The 12,729-nt window shown below is 41.2% G+C and overlaps 1 long non-coding RNA gene across 1 annotated transcript in view; it reads left to right on the top strand.

Annotated features, from left to right (window-relative positions):
* The window catches only part of LOC123790415 (uncharacterized), a 44,086-nt gene extending 31,839 nt beyond the window's left edge, over positions 1 to 12,247 (top strand). The window contains exons 3-4 of the long non-coding RNA XR_006779080.2: positions 3,247 to 3,326; positions 11,677 to 12,247. This is a non-coding gene — a long non-coding RNA (uncharacterized LOC123790415). The remainder of the gene's footprint in view (positions 1 to 3,246; positions 3,327 to 11,676) is intronic.
* The last annotated feature ends 482 nt before the right edge of the window (positions 12,248 to 12,729 follow it).

Raw genomic sequence — 12,729 nt, forward strand, 5'->3', positions numbered from 1 at the left:
TAGAAAGGACCAAGGAAAACCCTTATAGCTCCCTCTCCCCATCAGAAAATAAATCGAAAGCCACACCATATCCTCAGGAGGAGGCTGGGAAAGGTGGGGTGGAAATACAGCGTTAAATTCTACCTTCCAAGACTTAGAAGATGCAGAGGTAGCTGGCTTGACCTATGCAGAAATCACCAGAGTCTCCCACATGTTTCACAAACACCCTTATCCAGTTGATTATCATTAGCTGAATCCATTTTCCAAATTCTAGTAGCCGATCCAGATATAATTTCTATACTGGAGTAAAAAAGAACAGTTTTCGGTTTACATCTGTTGGCCTCACCAATGCTATTTCAATAAAGAATCTCAGAAGGTTCTTTTCACTTGACAGGAGCACTCGTTTACTTATCTGGTCTCAGGAATACAGTAGCTCTTGAAACGTGGGCCACAATTTGGCCAAAGGGTACCTGATAGTTTCATCATTTCATGGGGCTTCAAGCTAATCTAATACATTATTGTTTCCTGCTGAACATACCCAGTAACAGAAAGTAGCAATGACTTCTCAACTGTCTGAAGTCCGTGGGGTTATCCTTGTCAATATGAAGGAAAGTTAATATATCTTGTACCTGACAGCGATAGAGAAAAAAGGCATAACACTCGATGAGCCTCATTGAATTTTGGAAGTAACATATACTATAGGTGTGCTTCTTTGATTCACTTAAAGGGTGGCCCAAATGGCTGCAAATTTTGAGTGAGACCAGGGATCTGAGAAGGCTGGGAAATGAAAGCTTCACGTCAGGCAGCTCTGCTATTTGACCTTTATGACCTAGTGAATCCAACAGAACTCAAAAGTCCCACCGCAGATTGGAACACTGTCTAAACCCAATGAGAATTCCAATAAACAGGGGGTTCAGGTCATGATCTCAGGGTCCTGGGATGGAGCCCCACGTCAGTTTCCCTCCTTGATGGGAAGTCTGCTTCTCCCTCTTCCTCTCCCCCCGCCCTGCCCCTGCTCATGCACTCTCTCTTTCACTCTCTCTGTCTCTCAAATAAAAAATAAATTCTGAGGGGCGCCTGGGTGGCACAGCGGTTAAGCGTCTGCCTTCGGCTCAGGGCGTGATCCTGGCGATCCGGGATCGAGCCCCACATCAGGTTCCTCCGCTGTGAGCCTGCTTCTTCCTCTCCCACTTCCCCTGCTTGTGTTCCCTCTCTCGCTGGCTGTCTCTCTCTCTGTCGAATAAATAAATAAAATCTTTAAAAAAAAAAAATAATAAATTCTGAGAAGAAAAGAAAAGAAAAAAAAAAAAGAAAGTTCCAATAAACAAATCACAGTAGAGGCCCATAGGATATTTGAGCATAAGCACATCCTCTTTGATGAGTAATAATTCTCCTTTTGAGAAACAGCTTTTGGCTTGCATTCAGTTCCTGGTAGGGGTTGAATACCGGTCCTGAGAACTCCATTAATGAACCTCCCATTGTAAATGAGATGTTTGTAATAAAACAGGACACCCCTTGAGATCCTCTGTGCCTGCGATGAGCTCATAAACCAAGTGGTGACCCTGAGACTAAATAGAACCTGTGCACGGGCTCAGCTATTCAGACCTCCCCTCACCAAGGCTGGCCTGTTGCTGCTCAGCGTCCAACTTGACATTTGCAGGAAGCAGGCCTGAGCCTCCAGTGTGGGACCCAACTCTCGCGAGACCAAAATGGTGCTTGGCGGCAAACCGATTACATTTCTTCACGGAATAGGCACTTACTTTGGATTTGGATTGGCTTTTCCTGACTGCCATACACCCGCAAGCAGCACAGTCTATAAATTTCCTGAACACTTGACTCATTCACAACTTCTCTTTCAAAACATTGCTTTTAATATTTTATTTTTTAGTGAGATAAGGCATTGTACTGATGCCCATGGGATCACTGGTCACATGTGTGCCATCACTTGAAAGCAGTTTGCCTTAGACACCAGCAGAATGCCTATTGACTATTCAGTTATGTAGTCAGGGAACAACATCGTGCCAGTCTGGGGTGGTAATGGGTAGATATGGTATGTTCTCTGAACCAGAGAGAAATAGTCATATATGGGTCTGAGAACAAATGGGTGGATCCTCTCACTATTAAACCCAATGGCACCTCTCACTTTTAAATCTAATGATCCACTTTTCCTTCCTTCATGGGGTTCTGCTGAGTACTCCAAGATTTCTTCTGCCAGGTAAACAATTATGGTTCCATGAAACCAGAAACAACTACCTCCACTTAGCCACTTGGGTCTCCTCATGCCATTGGGAAGCAAACTCAGAAGAAGGTTATAATCGTGTCTGCCACATAGAACGTATGCTCTTTTCATTATGGAATCATATACATGTCATGTCAAATATTTCTGGGCTTAAGGTAGCCCAATGTCTTGTTCTAATAAAATCAGTGTGTTATAACAATTTTCTGACAGATGTCCATAAAACACCTGGAAGACGGATCATCTTTTCCTAATTTACACATAGAGGAGGTAGCCCTGCTTACCGTGATGGTCACGGGATCAAATCTATCAAGAGTGATCAAGCTCCATGTTGGGCTCCGCGCTCAGCAGGGAGTCTGCTTGAGATTCTCTCTCTCCCTCTGCCCTTCCTTCATCAAATAAATAAATAAATAGATCTTTAAAAATATATAAGATAAATTCCTCAGATAAATTACCGTGAATGATTTTCAGATGACTCCCATTTCTCAAGAGATACATCCAAGAGAGTCTTGGTCACGTGCCTGAATGGAAACCTCCAGGAAGAGGAAGATGGCTTACTTGACTATGGTGACTTCTGTACCAGAAGGGATTATGCAGGGGAGGAGTCTATCCAAATAATAAGGGGACTGAGGTGCCGGCAGCCCTTCTTTAACCCCGCAAAAAGGCAATAAAAACTCAACTATCTAACACTCCTCTAATAAGTATCTGGCATGTGTATAACAAGATTAAATCAACCTACAAGTAAAATAAATAGAAAGATTGTTTAAAACAAATCTATGGTGCTGGAAAAGCAATTTATATTTAAAACAAGTTTGTTTCAAGACAACACAGTTCCTACAGTGCAAAAGAATTTTGACAACTCCTTATAGTTGACTGAAATGAGATTTAACTCTTGGGGGTCAGAACATCATGTAACGCTAACAAATGCAGTGACAAGTTGACTGTCCTATTTCCTTATGATACTGGAGGTGACCAATTATGTGAGTTGTTCTTGAATATAATCCCAGGAAATCTCCTGTTTATTTGTCTAGATTCCACTGGGGGACTCAGGATACAGGGCAAGGTCTTGCCTGCAGAAGCCTGAGAGGACGAGGAGGCTGAGCGGGGCAAGGTAAGATGCTTCCCTTAAGCAGCCAGAAGCAGCATAATCAAGGGGGTGACTGTCAATCATGATGGAGGAGGGGTGCCAACAACAAGGAAAAAGTTATGAATGAGGTCAGCTGTTGGGAAAGTGGAAATAAATCTGAAAGCAGAAGGTTTAGGGGGAAAGCTTTCTGCCTAGAGTTCATACAAGATGCCAACGTTGCTGTGTGATATGGGTACAGCCCAGAAAATGTTGAGGCCACGTAGGACCAGGTACTAGTCAGGAATCTTCTGGGGCAGAGCAGAGAGGCTGAATTTCAGGTGGCAGCTTAGCATGGTAAAGCCTCTTGAGCTCAGCCTGGGCATAGGAATTAACAAACCAGGGGGAGTCAGATACACTTTCACCTGCTCCAGTGCCCATAACACAGTCGCTGGGAGGCAGAACTCTGTCACTGGGGGATGCCTCCCATATCCCTTTCTGGGTCACTGGGCTACCTATGCCTGTGAAGAAGAAAGGTGATCCCCCGCCTCTTCAAGTAACATGAGAACTCTCAGCACTCCTTCCACCTTTATTTGGAAAAAGAACCGGGCTGCTTACACGTCACGGGGTTCCCTCCACACCTAGCAATTCATCTTCCTCTTACATGTTTGACAGATTAGAAATTGTTCTATGACATATGACGTTGTTGGCTTTACATGGTTGAAATAGCTTCAAAATTCTCAAGTGAAAGCACAATAGTTCTGCTGGGCAATGCTATTTATGGTGCATCAATGTGAAATTCCAACAGTTTACAGGAGAAGAGTAAGGATCCCAAATTCAGACCAGGTAGGCAAAATGTGTAGTAACTTGAAATAAATGAGTGCTATTGTTTTGGAAGGTTCTAAACAAAAGTATTTATTTTTTTATTTTCTAAAAGATTATTTAATTTGAGAGAAAGAGAGTGAGTGGAGGGGAGAGGCAGAGAAAGGGGGAGAGAGGGGGGAGAGAGAAAATCTTAAGCAGACTCTCTGCTGAGCATGGAGCCCTGTGTGGGGCTCGAGCTCACAACCCTGAGACCATGACCTGAGCTGAAACAAGAGTCGGTTGCTTAACCCACCGAGCCACCAAGACGCTCCTAAACAAAATTGTTTAAGCAGAATTCAAGAATAGGGCACCTGGCTGGCTCAGTTGGTAGAGCATGCAATTCTTGATCTCAAGGTTGTGGGTTCAAGCCCCATGTTGGGTGTAGAGATTACTTAAAAATAAAATTTAAAAAAAATTTGGGAATAGCTTTATACAAATGGTATCAGACCTTAAAGCCAAAGTTATTTTCTGTAAAGTGATTTCTGAATTCTAAAACAGCTTACATTTTTCTAGTTTGCCATAGATTCATAAAGACCTTTCTTTAAAAAAGATTTTATGTATGTATTTATTTATTTATTTGAGAGAAAAAGAGAGAGAGAGAGAGAACAAGCAGGAGGGCCAGAGGGAAAGGGAGAGAGCACTGAGCTCAGAGCCTGATACCCAGACTCGATCCCACCACCCCAAGATCATGACCTGAGCCGAAACCAAGAGTCAGACACTTAACGGACTGAGCCACCCAGGCACCCCAATTCATAAAAACCTTTAAGACCCAACCATTTAATGTTTGATAAAAGCATTATGTTTAATTCTGTATTTCCATGGAGTGGTTTTATATTTTGTTAACATGTTCTCGTTAAAAAGTTACCTGCAGTTGAAGGTAACAAGTAGGCCAAATTAGAAATAAAGGAGCCCTTTATTGAAATGTCATTTCATGAAAAAGGAAAGACATTACCAACTTTTAAACATAATGTAAACGGCAAAGGACAAAAACATTTTTTCAACATAACAATAATTGATACTTTATAGTCAGTTCATATGTACTGTCAATGAACAAAAGAGACTACAATTTTTGCCCACATGGAACTTACGTTATGATTATCTCTGACTTCTTCCTTCCCTGTATTCCTAAAATTTACAAGCTCTCAAACTGTGCCATACTGATTAATGCATGATTTCTCAAATATATTCTTTTTTTTCTTTCCCCCTAACCACTGGTTTGATTTAAACTTTCATAACAGCTTTTAATGTTTATGACCACGTAATCCGTACATTTATTATTTTAAAGTATCGTTAAATAGTAAACATTAAAAAGTATTCCGGCAGTGAAAAATGTCTCTCCCACACTTGTCTGTCCTCCCTCCCTTTTCCCAGAGGCAACCCCTCTTACCAGTTTTTTTGTATATCTGTATAGATATTCAATACATATGTTTCTATTTATTTGTGTTTTATACAAACGGTAACATGATATGTACTCAATTCTATATGTTGGTTTTTAAAGTTAATATATTTGGAGGTTCTTTCTATATTAACCATACTAGCCTCATTTTTTTTAATTGTATGGTTAATGGACAGATACCAACTCACAATTTGCTTAAGTAGTCCACTATTGTATTAGTCAGGATAGACTAGGTTATATTACAGAAACAAATAATCCCACAAATCTCAGTGGTTTATTTCTTGCTTACAGAATGTCTGTTGAGGTTCTGGGCAACTGTCCAGGGCAAATGCCTTTCCATATGGCTACTCAGCAATCATTTGTTCGCGTTTCCACCGTCCTATAGCTGTACCATCTGGGTCAAGTGGCCTCCTTAGTTGATGCCGCAGCAGAAGAGAGAGTTTTGGCCCAGAAGTAAACCTCCATTGCTTCAGCCTAAAACAGATGCACACACTCTTCATGCCATCGATTCTCCAGAATTTATCTCATGGCCTCGCATCACTGCGATGACAGTAAGGAAGTAAAATTCTCCCACCTGCCGGAGAGGAGCGCTGTCCATGCAATTAACTACAGGTTCTTTGAAAAACTATATTTGACCACCATGTGATTGGTCTGAACCCTCTTAAGGAAGTACTTCACATACCTTTCATGTTTAAGAAATAAATGTTAGCTAGCCAGCTTTAATGGAGTACTCAAATCCATTGATCGCAGAGCCAATCGATGAACAGCGTTTTGCAAGTGTAAAATGGTTTAGTCAATGACACCATCACAATCATCGTTACGTTATCACTACATTTTTCAGAGAAGGCAAAGGGAGAAAATAAGTGGCAAGTGTTTGAAGAATCATTTTAATAGTGGTTTGGTTCATAATTGAGTAAATTACAAAGCCTTTCAGAGATTGACAGCAATAAGAAAGATGAATGAGTATACCCATGTTTGTAACAGCATCCTTCACAATAGGCAAAGTGTGGAAGCAACCTAAGTGTCCATCAACAGATGAATGGGTAAACAAGATATGGTCTATTCATACAATAGGGTATTATTCAGCCTTAAAAAGGCAGGGAAATCCTGACACGTGTTACAACACAGATGAACCTCGCATGAACTCCTGGATGAACATGGATGAGGACATCGCGCTAAGTGAAATCAGCCAGTCCTAAAAAGGCAACTACTATATGACATATGAAGTACCTAGAATAGTCAAATTCAAAGAGACAGAGAGTAGACTGGTGGCTGCCAGGGACTGGAGGCAGGGAGACGTAGAGGGAACCGAGAGTTAGTGTTTAATAGGTACAGAGTTTCAGTTTTGCAAGATGAAAAGAGTTCTGGAAGTGGATGGTTGCACAACAGCGAGAATGTACCTAATGCCACCAAATCGTATGCTTTAAAATGGTCAGGACGGTAACTTTTATGTTGTGCTATTTTATCCCAGTAAAAGAAAGAAAGAAAGAAAGAAAGAAAGAAAGAAAGAAAGAAAGAAAGAAAGAAAGAAAGAAAGAAAGAAAGAAAGAAAAAGAAAGCTAATGAGAAAATACCTTTAGCAAATGGTCCCAAAAATTTGGGAGAAAACTCTGAACGGCTCTGGATCCTTAAAGGAACTTAGGAAGCAGTTGACCTGATAGCAGTGAACGAGCAAGCTAGAAAGCTGTTGTGATCCGAGAACAAGAAATATGAGTTAATGATTTGGAATGTAAAACAGTTTCAGGTGATAGGGATGAGGTCTAGGATCTGGCCCTGGGAGCAAGCAGGTGGGTGAGGTGGAGTGATGGAAAAACTCATGGGAACATTTGCATGTCAAAGAACCAAGAAGCCAGAATGTTGGAACGACATCCATCTGGATGTGTCAATCACCCATGAGGCTGGCAGAGCGTGAAATCAAGAGGAAGACTGTGAGCCAGGGGTCAAAGTCTATGAGTGAGCAAATAGTTAAGAGATGGTATCTTTTTCAATCAGCATTCCTAGACTGTGTTTAATCTCTAGACATCCAGCATGCACCAAGTGAGCTCATGGAAGGGGCTTGGGTAGATGAGAATGACAGCTAGCTGAGAGGGGAGATGTGGGCATCCCATGGACTTTGCAAGTCTGCAAGAGCAGCACATTCCTTCCCTGTGCACAATCTGTACGGGAAAGCACATTACAATCAGAAGCTATTTAGTGAACATGGAATGAGAGGGCCGTGGTGGTTGAGAGGGGAGGAGAGACAATTGTAATGTCTAAATGCTTAATGACATCACCCTATAATAACCTGATTTTTCAGCCTCTGAGCTGTGGGCACTTGCCACAGGGATTGGGTCGAGCAGTTGTAGGGCTAGACTATCCCCTCCTCACTGGACATGCTGAGTGGGTACAGCCAAGTTTTTGTTTTTTTTTTTCCTCTGACATCTCTTTTTTTTCTAAGCACTCATGCTGACTACCCAACTTTTGTTGACTCCTTTCTTCCAGTAGAAAAACAATAGCATTGATTGATGGATAACTGGTAACAATAGGATGGAGACATTCTGCTTCTGGAAATTAGGTTGGCATTTGCTTTGGGCTGAATGTTTGTGTCTCCCCCAAAATTACATGTTGTAGTCTTATTCCCCTTTGTGATGGCATTCGGAGGGGGGTCTCCAGGATGTGATCAAGACCCTTAGGAAGAGAGAAAGAGACACGGGATCTCTGAGTGTGTGCACCCAGGCGAGGACAAAACCAGGAAGAGGACCCTCTCCAAGAATCTGACCTCGCAGGCATCCTGGTTTCGGACTTCCAGCCTCCAGAACAGTGAGAAAGAAATGTTTGCTGTTTAAGCCATCCAGCGTGCGGTACTTGCTGTAGCAGTCAGAACTAACTGAGACAGCATGTTTCTGATATCATTTATCGGTGTCATTTTCAGTAGAGGCTAAGAGCAATGTATTTGCCTTACTTCATAGCGGCCTGATTATCATTTTGTCACTTTTAGCTTCTTAAAATTTCGGACGCTCTGGCTGGCCTGTTGGCCATAAGATTATTTATCAGATTATTCTTTCCTTCATTCATTCATTTTGGTGAGCCTTCCAAGTGAAAGGCATTTTCATAGTTACTTTATGCATTAAGATTCCCAAGAATCCTAAAGTGAGCTGGGTCCATCATGGAGGGACCTGAATTCCCAACAGAATGATCTCTGATCTGGAGCAGGGACCACTCTAAGGAAAATGGGTTCTTGGTCTCCACTCTGGAGGAATTGCATTTTACATGGGCATTTGTCCAATTTGGAAAGGCCAGTTTTATTCACTGCATCTTACTTTTCATTGAATACTTAGGTGATGTAACACTGTCAGGTTTCTAGAGAACCATTCAGGGTAGTATCACATGAGGAGAAAATAGTCTGTGGTATCGTAAGTATGAAAAGGCTTTTCATTTACTTATCTTAACCCCAAAATTTCTATTTATTTCCCCCTTGATAGTGGATAGCCCATGAAACATGTAGATGGATAAGAATGTTGATACTTATATATCGTGCCAAATTACTTAGATTTGGATTTTTAAGCTTAAAAACCACATTTCCTTATAGGAACAGTCCGTATCAATTACTGAATCATTAGAAAATACAAGAGATGAAAGTGAAGAAATTCAATGAAGTGTGGGTAAATGCAGGGAGTAAGTATGACTCTCTTAAGGCAGCCAAATGCCTCGTCATCTAATTAGCGACCTGCATGAATGGATGAACAAGATTCCCACTGTCCCTACCTACTATCCAGCAAAACCACAGCCAAGGGAACGGGCTTGGAGGAATCATCAGGGAAAGAAGACGATGTTGAGCTTGACTCTAGTCTGGCACAGTGAGGAGACATGAGAGGTGTAGAATAAGTGGGGGGACCCCGGAGCCCCTCCATCCCCATGAGGGGGCGGGGTGGGGTCTGCCAGCCTTGTGGGCCACAGGTGAAATACCACGACTCTTATCATTTAAATAAAAATAAAAAATCAGGGCGCCTGGGTGGCTCAGCCATTAAGCGTCTGCCTTCAGCTTAGGTCATGATCCCAGGGTCCTGGGATCAAGTCCCGCATAGGGCTCCCTGCTTGGCGGGAAGCCTGCTTTTCCCTTTCACGCTCCCCTTGCTTGTGTTCCCTCTCTCGCTGTCTCTCTCTGTCAAATAAATAAATAAAATCATTAATAAATAAATACATAAATAAATAAATAAAAATCAAAAATCAAAAAACCCCCAAAATACAACAGAATATAAACAAGCAAGAATCAACTAGGCAGCAGCCACCTCTCCATTCTCATCCACGTATACCATTTAGCTACACGTCTTTCCAAAATAATTGGTTCTCTGGTTGTGTCTCTTTTCAAACATTTGTTATGTGTCACGAAATAGGTTTTTTCATAGATGCAAACAGACACGCCATAGTCGGTCACTTGCTATTTTTTTTCTGGATTGTGAAGCACTTTTTATGTTAATACGTATAGATCCGTATCTCTGGGTAACAACTTATGGTATCTCCTTGTACACATATAACATGTTTAATTATTACTCAAAAAATGTACATGTCGGTTTTTTCTAAATTTTTCACTCTTTTTAAATAACTCTGCCGTAAACATCCTCATACCTATCCTTTTTGCAATTCATCCTCTGAACTAAATATCTAGACATGGAATTTTTCCCAAGCGTATAGTTTCTCTGCTTATAGTCAGACTGTATAGAGTTTGTTCTGTTTTACTCTCTGACTCCAATTACATAAGAGTGCAGATTTTTCTATACCCTCATCAGTATGAGGCATTATTGCCCTCTTTTTTTTTTTTCTGCCACCTGACAGACAAAAATAGATAATAATGTTGAATTTACACTTGAATGTGTGTAGATTTGCCATTCTGGGACCCTTGAAAAGAAAAGGAGCCACAAAATGGAGACTGAGTTTGGTATTTTCTGGATATTGGTCAATTTCTCCGTTTTGTTCCTCGCCCTACATTTCCCTATTTTTGTTCTGTGCTTCCTCTAATGAGGAAGAAAAAAGATTCCTCTCTGAGACAGAAGCAGAGCAGCAGTGCTTTTATTTCCCAAATTAGTACCACCAGCTCACACACACCTAGGTTTGAAACCTTGGACTTTCCCTCAGTCCTAGCGTCTATACTGATGTAATCACAGAGTAAAATAGACTCTTGAAATGTCTCTTGCATCTAAGCTTCCATCATCATAGTTGACCACATCTTTATTTTACCCATTTTATCCAAGGCTCAGTTTATATACCACATCCTCCCTAACTCCCCCTCCCCATCTTTTCCTCATGCTAATCTATCTGTAATTTATTATATGCACCATATTGTCACATGTGTTCTAGGAAGGATCTTTTCAAGTGCAAGTATACTAGTTATAGTGTCAGCTCCCTGAAAGAAATCTGATTTCTTAGTTTTCTCTGAATCTTTGCAAATGCAACATCTTTCTTACCTTCACTCTTGCACTCTCTACAATAACCATACTCCAATGTGTTGCACGTGAAAGCAAACCACCCTATGATTTCATAGCCCACTGCAGTAACCATCTTTTTCTTTGTAACCAAATTAGAAAGTGGAATAGGCTCTTCCTGATCCATGTTCTCATACTCACTCCTCAGTACAATCGAATCAGACTTCTGCTCTACTGACCCCTACCCAATTTTGAGCAATCTCTTTTAAATGCCAGAATTAGGTGTGTTACAAAACAAAACAAAAAGAAATTCAACTGTATACTCCCCAGCTCAAAATGTCCCTCTGTTGTTAGAAAAATGGCCAAAATCTTCAGCGTGATTAACAAGGACCTATCTGTCTTCAATCTCACCTTATACTTATTTCTCTGTATTACTGACACGTCAACCATTTCTTATTTCCTTGGACATGACATTTCCTATCCATTCTCTCGACTGAAACTCCTTCTACATATATGTACCTTAGCCTGAACAAAGCCTACTTACCTTGAAGTCTTACTTAGATATAGGTCAAGTCCTCTTGATGCATGATCTTACAGCATCCTGCTCTCATAACAATACCTATCGCAAATGAAATTAATTCATTATTAGGATAGTTATTTAATGGATCTCTTCTCCACCACACTTTAAGGTCCATGAAGTAAGAGATTATGTCGATCTTAATCTTCTTTGTAATTCCAGCACCTAGCACAGTGACTGGCCCAAAGAAGACCTTCAATAAATATCTGTTAAATGGATTGCAGTAAGACGGAAGGAAGGAAGAGTGAATGCAGCTGTAAGTAAGTCTTTGGTCTTCAAATGACAAGTTGAGGAGATTGCTTTTGTGATTATGCTCTTCTCCATGAAGAAGGAAATGAGAAAATCTGTGGGTGACTAAGAATTTGTAAGCGAAAGAGAGAGTATCAGAATTTTGAGGATAATGGGAAATATATTGGAATAATATATGAAGAACTGGAGAGTTGGTTAAGTAACATAAGTATCTTTTCAGGCCTTGTGAGAATTAAGGTTAACAGTCATGACTATATGGCAATGTTAACCTGTCTAGTGTAGGAGCACGGGAGTGTAGGACGGTACCATTGCGTTGCAGCCTGAAGGGCTTGGTAAGGAGGCAAGACAGAAGAATAGTCGAGTGAAGGAAGTTTTTAGGATATCAGGAAGAGAATGTTGGAAGTGTTGGATTATAGTAACTAAGCTGTATAGGAAAAGAAGTCAAGTCCAAGTGTTGATTGTCAGGGAAAGATAAAAGCTCAAAAGACTAGGGGCTCCTGGGTGGCACAGCGGTTAGGTGTCTGCCTTCGGCTCAGGGCGTGATCCCGATGTTATGGGATCGAGCCCCACATTGGGCTCCTCTGCTATGAGCCTGCTTCTTCCTCTCCCACTCCCCCTGCTTGTGTTCCCTCTCTCGCTGGCTGTCTCTATCTCTGTCAAATAAATAAATAAATAAAATCTTTAAAAAAAAAAAAGCTCAAAAGACTAGAGATCTAATGAGGTTTTAGAAAAATCATGGTGAGAATATAATTCAAGATGAAACTAGAAAAAGAGGAAGCTTTGGTCACAGCAGAAATATTTAAATTAGTCATTCTGATGGCAGAGTGTTTTCAGTTCATAAAAAGTTGCAAGGAATGACCACAGGAGTGGGTGGCTGAGGTGGTATGGGTAGGTCATGGAAGACGTGGGAGGCGGGTGATGGGCCATCCAGGATACTGACTCACCTCGGATGGAAACCTAGCTCGT

The sequence above is a fragment of the Ursus americanus genome, chromosome 5, assembly GCF_024610735.1.
Source record: "Ursus americanus isolate L20-20 chromosome 5, mUrsAme1.1.p, whole genome shotgun sequence".
Lineage (NCBI taxonomy): Eukaryota > Metazoa > Chordata > Mammalia > Carnivora > Ursidae > Ursus > Ursus americanus.